Genomic DNA, 11,152 nt, shown 5'->3' with positions numbered 1-11,152 from the left:
GCAAATTAATGTGGTATACACGCTCAGTCGTTCAACGATTAGGTTGTTTAACTAAATAATCGACGAGCCCTTTTCGTTCCTTAATTTCGCAAGGCCCTTGCCAATGAGCCAACAATCTGGAATGTGAAGTAGGTACAAGCACCATTACACGATCTCCCGGGTGGAATTCCCGGAGGGTGGTGTGTCTATTATAATATCGCGCCTGCGCATCTTGAGCTTTTTCAACATGTTCCTTTAAAATAGGTCTAATTTTATCTAATCTATCATGTAAATGTGCGATATATTCTAATATGTTAAAGTTAGGTTAGGAAGGACCTCCTCTTCCCAACCTTCTTTTAGCAGATCCAATAAGCCCCGGGGCTGTCTTCCATACAGGAGTTCAAAAGGAGAAATCCCCGTAAAGGTCTGTGGTACTTCACAATAAGCAAAGAGAACGAGGGGGAGCAACTGATCCCAGTTTCTTTCATCCTCGCTAACTACCTTGCGTAACATCTGTTTAAGGGTCTGATTAAAACGTTCCACCAATCCATCAGTTTGGGGGTGATAGACTGAGGTTTTCAGATGTTTAATCTGCAGTAATCTGGCAACCTCCCTGAATGTTTCCTGTGCGATTATTTTAGAAGTAGCTGAACGTAATGGGACAGCTTCGGGAAATTGCATGGCATAATGCACCAAAACCAATATATATTTATGACCTCACAATGAAGGCTCAAGCGGTCCTACGAGATCAATGCTCACTCTTCCAAAAAGGTATATCAATAAGGGGTAAAGGAATAAGAGGAGCACGGTCCTTCCTAGGTATCTGACGAATTTGACATTCTGGACATGAAGTACAGAAACGTCTGACCTCCTCATTTATTCCTGGCCAATGAAATCTGAACTTAATTCGTTCCAAAGTTTTCTCAGTCCCCAAATGGGCTCCGAGTAAATAAGCATGTGCTAATTCACACACATGATGATGAAAATTGCGTGAGATTAGCAACAGCGTTATTATTTCATTATCGTGTTCAGCCACGCGATATAACAACTCATTTTTTATAACAAAGTAGGGCATTCGTGGCAAGGAATCTACGGTCATACGACCATTTACTGAAACTACCACATTTCTTGCGAACTTTAAGGAATCATCATTCAATTGCTCTCTTTTAAATAAAGAGGGTGTGAATTTAAACTGTGAAGCCAGTTCATCTATGGGGTCCTTCACGACCTCAAGGGTTGGAGTTTCAGTCCGAACGGGTCGTACGGGAGGTGTAGTGCCTCCATTAGTGCCTGAAGGACCTTCGTCTCAGTCAGTTACATTATCTACCTGGGCATTATGAGAGCTCGAACATGGCGTGGAGGTAGCCGGACTGGAGTCATTTCCTCCATTACCAATCCCTCTTTTATTACAGGAGTAGTATTGGTTTGACCGCTGTTAGTATTAGACCAGTCCCGCCCAAGTATCACTGGATAAGGTGGATTCGCCATTACAGCCATGAGGGTGGTTTTCATAACTTTATCCACCGAAATGACACAAGAGGCAGCATTGTAATAATGGGTTTCCCCACGTATACATTTTAGACTGATCTTATTATTTACCCACTGTTGCGGCAAAACATAAATGGCTAGCAACAATGGATAGGTTACTTCCAGAATCAAACATTGCAGTAACTTTATGCCCATTCAAGACTACTACCCCCGTATACAGAAAAGACAAAGGATTGATCACAGCACAATACCTCTCTCCCCCTTCACTAAGGAACAGTCTATCGGCTCCGGATTGGCACAGGCAGTAAACAAATGACCCCCCCCCTCCACACTTGAAACAGCGCGGAGGGTAAGTCTGTTTTATTTTCTTCCGAGTGGAGACATCAGGAATAGATCGGGTGGGCTCTTGATAAGGTACACGAACCTGTCGGGTTGGTCGCGAGAACCGCTCTGAGCCCTCTGATTTACAAACCGCCCAGTGACGTTCTACTACCTCAATGAGGTTATCCATGGAGGTTACCTCCTGTTTGCGGACTTGCTGGGCGATTTTTTCAGGGAGGGTGTCTATGAAAGTTTTCACAGTTAACAGCTCAGCCATCCGTTGGGCACTATTGACATCTGGCCTTAGCCAATGGCCCACTTTGCTCCAGACCTCGTACAGTTGTGTACGTATTACTCTGTCTGGGTCGAACTTCCATTCTCACCACTCCCTCGCCTGCTGTGCTGATACGCCATAGCATTTAAAGAGTTCTTTTTTTAGTATCTCATAGTTAGCAGCCTTCTCCTCGGAGAGCTCATAATAAGCCCTCTGCGCTTCCACCTTCAGATAGGGCGCCAGAATGTAGGCCCATTCCGTCACCGGCCAGGCGTTGCGTTTAGCAGTATGTTCAAATATTAGGAAATATGATTCAACATTGTCTGCTTCGGTTAGATGGGTTAAAGCGGGAGGTACTGACCGTGATGCTGCTGCTGCGGCTCGAGCTTCCAATTTCGCTAATCTGGTTCTGGTGTCGCTGAGATGTATCTTCACCGGCTGAAGTTCGGCCATCATGTTGTTCAAGACAACGTTAAGGTCTTGTCCCTCTGGCATCCTGGAACAAAATCCTGCCGACTACGCCAATTGTAATAAACTTGACAAACCACGTCAATGGTTTGGGGATTCGCCCCGTTTATTGCTCTGGTTGCATTATTGATTTGGTTAAATATGATGAAAAAACATCAGACATTTAACATAGCTGGTGGTTTTTGGGTGGCTTTTATACAAATTCAGAAAATGGCTACAGGAAATTATGTAATACAGGAATTTGCCAGAAGTGACGTCATCAGACTGGGACTGGAAGTGACGTCACCGTCATGAGCTGGAAGTGAAGACCCCAGCCTGGGATCTGAAGTGATGTCATCAGAAGGAGTGTGAAGTGATGTTGAGAAGCCATTTTCTGGAAGTTTTATTGTTGGAGGTGCGTGTGAGTTATTTATCTTCTTTAGTTCTGAAAGATCAGAGAGAGAAGCATAAATACTGTCATTCAACCCTTCATCCATCGATAAATCACTCACCTCTGGGCATGTTGACTGCCTCTTAAGCGCACGTGTGTGACACCCGAAAGGAAAAGCAAATATTTCAAACACACCTGGCCATAAAAATAAAGAATACGAAAACCCAAAAAAATCATATGGAGCAAATATATATTCAAAATAATGCTGACCTTACAAAACAGAATAAGGTCCACAAAAGCAGTGTAACACTGTTTCAGAAAATAATACCATTACAATGAACAGCAGCTGCCTAAAGCAGAGTGAAATTAATCAAATATACCCAAAAAACCAAAGAAACAAAATTAATACATTTTAAAAAACAAATAGAGTACTTTAGATAAAAAAGATAGCAAAATCAAGAAGGGTTATTAAAACAAAAACCAGGTGTAAGATAGTCCTTTTGAAGTTTAGATTTTTTTTTCTCCGGCTATTCAGGTTCTTCTTGAGCCATTCTTCAGAGATTTTTGAAACCATGCTCTGTGGTAAATCATCTGATGGAAGATTTAGACCAGTATCAGAAAATGGATTGTTTTTTACCTGGTGATCAGCTTGTGACAAATGTCAAACAAAAGGATAACCGGTGGGTTCACTAAAACATCAGTGAACAGGGGGGTATTTTCCATACGTCGCTTAAATCATCCGAGATCAGATGCCTCATTTGGATGAGTTAATGCTGGTGAAGCTCATCCAGGATAAGTCAGTTTTTCAAATGCAGCCATGTAGTAGATTAGTCTAGCTGGATCCAGCCATCCAGGATGAATGCACATGCCCATGCTGATTAAAACACCCATATATACTGAGTCTAGAAAACATGATCAGCAAGTCTTTGATAGGCTGTAACAAAATGACGAAAGAACTGGCGTATTTTTTTTTCACACAAGCAGAGCAGGACCTTTTATTTGAAGGATATGAAGAATTTCAAGATTTAATATGCTCAAAGGGTAACACTGCAAAAGCAGCCCAAACCAGAAAAGACGGCAGGCAAAAAGTGGCCGACAAATTAAATGCTAAGTAGTGTGCATTGTACTTACTGAATACAGCATTTAATTTCCTATGTGTCAGATTAATTATTATTTAATATGCCATAATTCCAGATCAAACATGAGCACAAGGAGAACATGGGAACAGGTTAAATTTAAGTACAAGAATATACTTCAAACTGGTAAATATTGGTATATAACTATTTAAAGAATTGTTCACGTAAGGAATCATATATAATATAAAAAACATTAACGCTAATAAGAAGGCAGACAAGCAAAAAACAGGTGGAGGTCCACGTGGTCCAGACCTACCCCTGCAGAAGAGTTGGCTCTCCAGCAAAATGCCCATCACCCTAATTCTGAGGGAATTATTTTTTTTGTTGGGTCAGTTGCAGGGAATGTCATATCCCTAGAACTTGTGTCTGACCAACAAGATATTGACGGTCAAATATTTGACGAAGACACTGTGTCTGATTATTCATCAGGAGGAGAGGTACATTTTCCAAATAATGTCTGATCAAACTCCACTCTGATCAGTCCCATATGCCCCAATCACATTTGGAAATACTGGGTAATGAGAATGTTTGGCTGATTGTGAGATTCTTTATGGAACTGTGGGTGTTTTTGCCTGTGTACCTGCAATGGCATGAAACACCTCTTTTATTGTCTGCACACGCAGGTGTCCAGGAAACAATATGAAAACCCAAAGGAAATATTTCCGAGCCAAACAGACTTTACAAATTGCCTGGCAAACTGCACTTTTATACAGATTTTCCGCATCGCCTACAGTCTATGAAAAAATGCCGCTTGCAAAAAAACCCAAAGCAATGCATACTGCCTGTGTGGTTGTGAGAGCCCGACTTCACCTAGTCTGACTTCAAATATAAGGTGCTAATAAATCTTTGAGGTACAATATTCCCCCTCGGCTAAAGCGGTATCTTTCGAAAAGAATTTCCTCTGGGAGCAATAAAGGATCTTGCCGATTGCACAAAACCCTCTCTATATGAAATTCTCTTCTTATAATTTGCACAAAGCCATGACTGAATGAATTCCATGCACAGAAACTGATTAAGTGTGTAAGCTAATCCTTGTTTACATAGAACAAACCTGCTCTGAGCAGGTTTGAGGATTTGGATGTGCTGCTATGACAACACATCCAGCAAGAGTTTCAAAAAACTGACAGATCCAGGATCATGCCAAATCGTCAACAATTACATCCGGCTAAACGAGTAATCTACGTACGAAAAATATCCCCCTGGGGCCTCATGCATAAACGGTGCGTACGCACAGAAATGTTGCGTAAGAACTTTTCCACGTTCAAATCACAATGTATAAAACCTACACTTGGCCTAAAGCCACACACTTTTCCACGGTGCCTCATACCATGTCATACGCAAGTTCTCCGCTCGGTTTTGCAGACTGGTGGCACCCAGCGTCAAAGCAGTGCTACTGTTACTGTGTGGTTTATCTTTATTTCTTAGAGCCACATTCCTGTAGCGGCCTTATACATACACTGAAACTAACCGCATATTGTTTATTAGTGTAATGCATCTGATTGTAATCAACTTGTAACAATATAATGGTCCAGGGAATAGCCATAGTATTCCAAATACCATAACTGCTTTAACGTTACTACTCTCACTGCACCTTTTTTTCTTCTTTCAGCTGCTTCTGTTAAGGGTTGCCACAGCAGATCATCTTTTTCCTTATTACTCTCATTGCACCACTCAGAGTATTTATATCACTGTATCTGAATGGGGAATCACAGCAGCAGCTGATCGGAAAGAGAAATATCGGTATACAGCATCAAGCCCACCCTGCCTCAGCCATGGCAAAACGTTTCAAAGCCTTTCCTGTACGGACCTCGCGGTTTAGAAACAGTTTAGTTTACCCCACTATAAACTTGCACTACTTTTATAATATTGCACAACCTGTGCCACTTTATAAAGTGCGTATTTACATATGATGACAATATCATTTTTAAGACGAAATGCAGCAAAATATGTTGATTATATTATATAGATAAAACTTTAACTTCATTTATATAATCTGTATTGTTAATAAATAAACATGTGAGGACACGGTTCTGCAGTGCTAGCTAGTTTACGGATTGATCCTACCTTGTGCTGTATTCTTTCTGGGGCTGACGCAACACTGGAAGGATAGATGGATAGAATAATTAAACTTGTACTACAACGATATTTCAATGTTCCTTAAAAGTTTTCAAGAATCGCCGTTGTAAGCTTACAGATGGCTTAACATCTATTACAGAGCTGATTGTGTGGCGATTGGGTATTATTTAAGGTTATTTAAGGCTTTATAAATCATAAGCAGAATTTTAAAGTCAATCCTGAATGACACAGGTAACCAGTGTAGTGACATCAAAATTGGAGAAATGTGCTCGTATTTCCTTTTCCTGGTTAGGATTCTAGCAGCTGCATTCTGCACTAGTTGCAAACGATTTATGTCTTTTTTGGGTATTACTGCGTAACAGTAATCTAGTCGACTGAAAACAAACGCGTGAACTAATTTCTCAGCATCTTTCAGTGATATAAGAGGTCTAACATTTGCTATGTTTCTTAAGTGAAAAAATGCTGTCCTAGTGATCTGATTAATATGCGATTTAAAATTCAGATTACAGTCAACAATTACCCCTAAGCTTTTTACCTCCGTCTTGACTTTTAATCCTAATGTATCCAGTTTATTTCTAATAGCCTCACTGTATCCGTTATTGCCAATCACTAAGATTTCAGTTTTCTGCAAGAGGACAGAGAGATGCAAAAACCCAGGTATGTGCAACATATTACCTTTTAAAATGTTATAAGAATGACAACAATTTTGACCATACATGCTGATAAAGAAAAAAATGTGCCTCTAAAGTATTTTTGTATACTACTGGAGTTCTGTTCTCTAGTCTTTGAGCTCCTTATGACCTACCCTGGTGTCACTGCAGCAAATCCATTTACTCTTTGGTGAAATTATCAGTGAAAAACTCTTAAGATCATCTCTTACAACCTCAAAACTACTTTACTACTATGTGTTTTATGAAACAAAAAAACTGATTTGATCCAAAGGAAATGTACTTTATATAGTAACTTGATTTCTATTGCCATATCTATTGCTGCTCTGGTTGGTGTTAGGATGACAGTTCCCTTTGATATGCTGAAAAATTTACACTTCAACAACAACAACAACATTTATTTATATAGAGCATTTTCAAACAACAATGTAGCTCAACGTGCTTTAGAAGATGACAAAGAAAGTTACATGAAAAGAAAACCCATTACAGTTTGGCAATATTAAAGAATAAGTAACAATTAAACAAGGTAACGTCAGATGACGAGGAGGACAGAAAAAAACAAAACATTTCAGTTAGGCTGGAAAAGAAAAACAAAATCTGCAGGGGTTCCAAGGCCAAAAGACTACCCAGCCCCCAATGTGCATTCTACTTAGCACGTATGCTCCTAAATTAAACCTTTTAGCATTCATGCTTCACATAATAGGATTGGATGAAGATGGTGTCAGCTGAGTCACCCACCTTCATTCCATCATCTCAGAGTGCTGCATGGTGCCTTGATCAGGTGGTGGTGGTGAAGATTGTCACCACAGAAGAACCAGAAAAAAACAGCAGAGAATAGTGGGAATTAGTACAGATTGTGGATCCCTGAAGAATATTATAATTCTTTGTCTATGCAGTCTATTAGGAATACAACTGAAATGTAGTTATGAAAAAGCCATATTACAATAATCGGTTTTTATAATTTTTTTTAAATCATCCACAATACTAGCCTGGCTAATTTCTATTGGTAAAGTATTCCAGATTTTAGATGCATAACAGCAAATGGCTACCTTTCCACTTGTTTTAACATTGGCTCTTGGAATTATTAGCAGAGCTTCAGTCGAAGATCTAAGGTTACAACTTGGAGTGAAGAGGGACAGGCATTCAAAATATAGGATGGAGCAAGATTATTTAGCAATTCATAAACCATTAGTAGTGTTTTTAAAGTCATTTCTAAACAACACTTGTAACCAATGTAATAACGTTAACTGGTGAGATGTGTTCACATTTTCTTTTTCTGGTTAAGATTCTGGCTGCTGTACTCAGCACTAAGATTTTTCTTTTTTCTTTATTTAGGTTGAGAAAGTTACTGATCATCCATTTGGAAATACTACTGAGACAGAGATCAGATCAGAGAGCAAAGAGCATCAGGGTCATCAGGTGCTATTGACAAATAAAGTTATGTCAACTGCATAGCTGTGGTAGCTCACCTTGTGCTTTGAGATAATATGGCCTAATGGAAGCATGTAGATTGAAAAGAGCAGTGGACATAAAATATATCCTTGTGGTACACTATATACTGTACAATATCATGTATCCCCGAAATGCAATCACCACCACCATCAAACTGTAACTTAAGTTGAAACCAAATATGTAACAACAACCAAAAATAACTTTTTAAATGAATAACAAGACATGAGTTTCATGTATTTAGAATAACCCTGATTCAAAGTTTAGCATTAATAAGACAGTTACCTATGGTAACTATTTGTTTGGGTTTTTTTTTATTTTTTTGTTTTTAGGCTGACTTTTTTCTTTATGGATGGATTAAAGTAGACCTTGGTATCTAGGAACATTAATTTTTTCATATCCAGTGTATACCTGACTTTAATTATAGGATGATGAGATTTAAATTTTTGATAAGTTGATTGAATCCTTCCTTTTAGTGAGGGCAGACTCCAAAAGTATCATCCAAGAACCATCAAATTCACTAATGGTATTTTATTTCCTTTTAAGAATCCTGATTCTTCCAAGTTTGCCATATAAATATTGGCATACAGTTGTGCTTGAAAGTTTGTGAACCCTTAAGAATTTTCTATATTTCTGCATAAATATGACCTAAAACAGATTTTTCACTCAAGTCCTAAAAGTAAATAAAGAGAAATCAGTTAAACAAATAAGACAAAAATATTATACTTTTCATTTATTTATTAAGGAAAATGATCGAATATTACATATTTGTGAGTGGCAAAAGTATGTGAACCTTTGCTTTCAATATCTGAAAAAAGTATATTACCCCTTTGCAGCAATAACTGCAACTAAATGTTTCCCGTAACTTTTGATCATTCCTGCACACCGGCTTGAAAGGAATATTAGCCCATTCCTCCGTACAGAACAGCTTCAACTCTGGGATGTGTTCCTCACATTAACTGCTCGCTTAAGGTTCTTCCACAACATTTCGATTGGATTAAGGTCAAGACTTTGACTTGGCCATTCCAAAACATTACCTTTATTCTTCTTTAACCATTCTTTGGTAAAATGACTTGTGTGCTTAGGGTCGTTGTCTTGCTGCATGACCCACCTTCTCTTGAGTTTCAGTTCATGGACAGATGTCCTGACATTTTCCTTTAGAATTCTCTGATATAATTCAGAATTCATTGTTCCATCAATGAAGGCAAGCCGTCCTGGCCCAGATGCAGCAAAACAGGCCCAAACCATGATACTACCATCACCATGTTTCACAGATGGGATAAGGTTCTTATGCTGGAATGCAGTGTTTTCCTTTCTCCAAACATAATGCTTTTCATTTACAGTAATCCCTCCTCGATCGCGGGGGTTGCGTTCCAGAACCCCCCGCGATAGGTGAAAATCCGCGAAGTAGAAACCATATGTTTGTGTGGTCATTTTTATATATTTTAAGCTCTTATAAACTCTACCACACTGTTAACATTATTAGAGCCCTCTAGACATGAAATAACACCCTTTAGTCAAAAGTTTAAACTGTGCTCCATGACAAGACAGAGATGATAGTTCTTTCTCACAATTAAAAGAATGCAAACATATCTTCTCTTCAAAGGAATGCGTGTCAGGAGCAGAGAATGTCAGAGAGAGAGAGAGAGAGTGCATGAAAGAAAAGCAAACAATAAAAAAATCCATATGTGCTGTTGGGCTTTTAAGTATGTGCACCGCGATATTGCAGCCGCAAAGAAGGGAGCAATGTGAAGGTAGTCTTTCAGCATTTTTTAGAGTAGTGTCTGTATCTTCTAGGCAAACAGCCTCTGTGCAAACAGCCCCTCTGCTCACACCCCCTCCCTCAGGCGCAGAGAATGTCAGAGAGAGTGAGAGAGAACGAGAAAAGCAAACAATCAAGCACCGCTCGGGAAGCACATCGTATATCATTGAGGAGTTTTATTTAATACGTAATACATGCTCTGATTGGGTAGCTTCTAAGCCATCCGCCAATAGCGTCCCTTGTATGAAATCAACTGAGCAAACAAACTGAGGAAACATGTACCATAAATTAAAAGACCCATTGTCTGCAGAAATCCGCAAACCAGCGAAAAATCTGTGATATATATTTAGATATGCTTACATTTAAAATCCGCGATGGAGTGAAGCCGCGAAAGTCGAAGCGATATAGCAAGGAATCACTGTAAACCATAAACTTCTATTTTGGTCTCATCCATCCACAAAACATTCTTCCAATAGCCTTCTGGTTTGTCCACGTGATCTTTAGCAAACTGCAGACGAGCAGCAATGTTTTTTTGGAGAGTAGTGGCTTTCTCCTTGCAACCCTGCCATGCACACCATTGTTGTTCAGTGTTCTCCTGATGGTGGACTCATGAACATGAACATTAGCCAATGTGAGAGAGGCCTTCAGTTGCTTAGAAGTTATACTGGGGTCGTTTGTGACCTCACCGACTATTACACGCCTTGCTCTTGGAGTTATCTTTGTTTGTCGACCACTCCAGGGGAGGGTAACAATGGTCTTGAATTTTTTCCATTTGTAAACAATCTGTCTGACTGTGGATGGTGGAGTTCAAACTCTTTAGAGATGGTTTTGTAACCTTTTCCAGCCTGATGAGCATCAACAACTCTTTTTCTGAGATCCTCAGAAATCTCCTTTGTTCATGCCATGATACACTTCCACAAACATGTGGTGTGAAGAGCAGACTTTGATAGATCCCTGTTCTTTAAATAATACAGGGTGCCCACTCACACCTGATTGTCATCCCATTGATTGAAAATACCCTGATTCTAATTTCACCTTCAAACTAACTGTTAATCCTAAAGGTTCACATACTTTTGCCGCTCGCAAATATGTAATATTCAATCATTTTCCTTAATAAATAAATGACCAAGTATAATATTTTTGCCTCATTTGTTTAACTGG

This window comes from Polypterus senegalus, chromosome 7 (genome assembly GCF_016835505.1).
Source record: "Polypterus senegalus isolate Bchr_013 chromosome 7, ASM1683550v1, whole genome shotgun sequence".
Lineage (NCBI taxonomy): Eukaryota > Metazoa > Chordata > Cladistia > Polypteriformes > Polypteridae > Polypterus > Polypterus senegalus.
Note: the sequence above shows the minus strand (reverse complement) of the source record.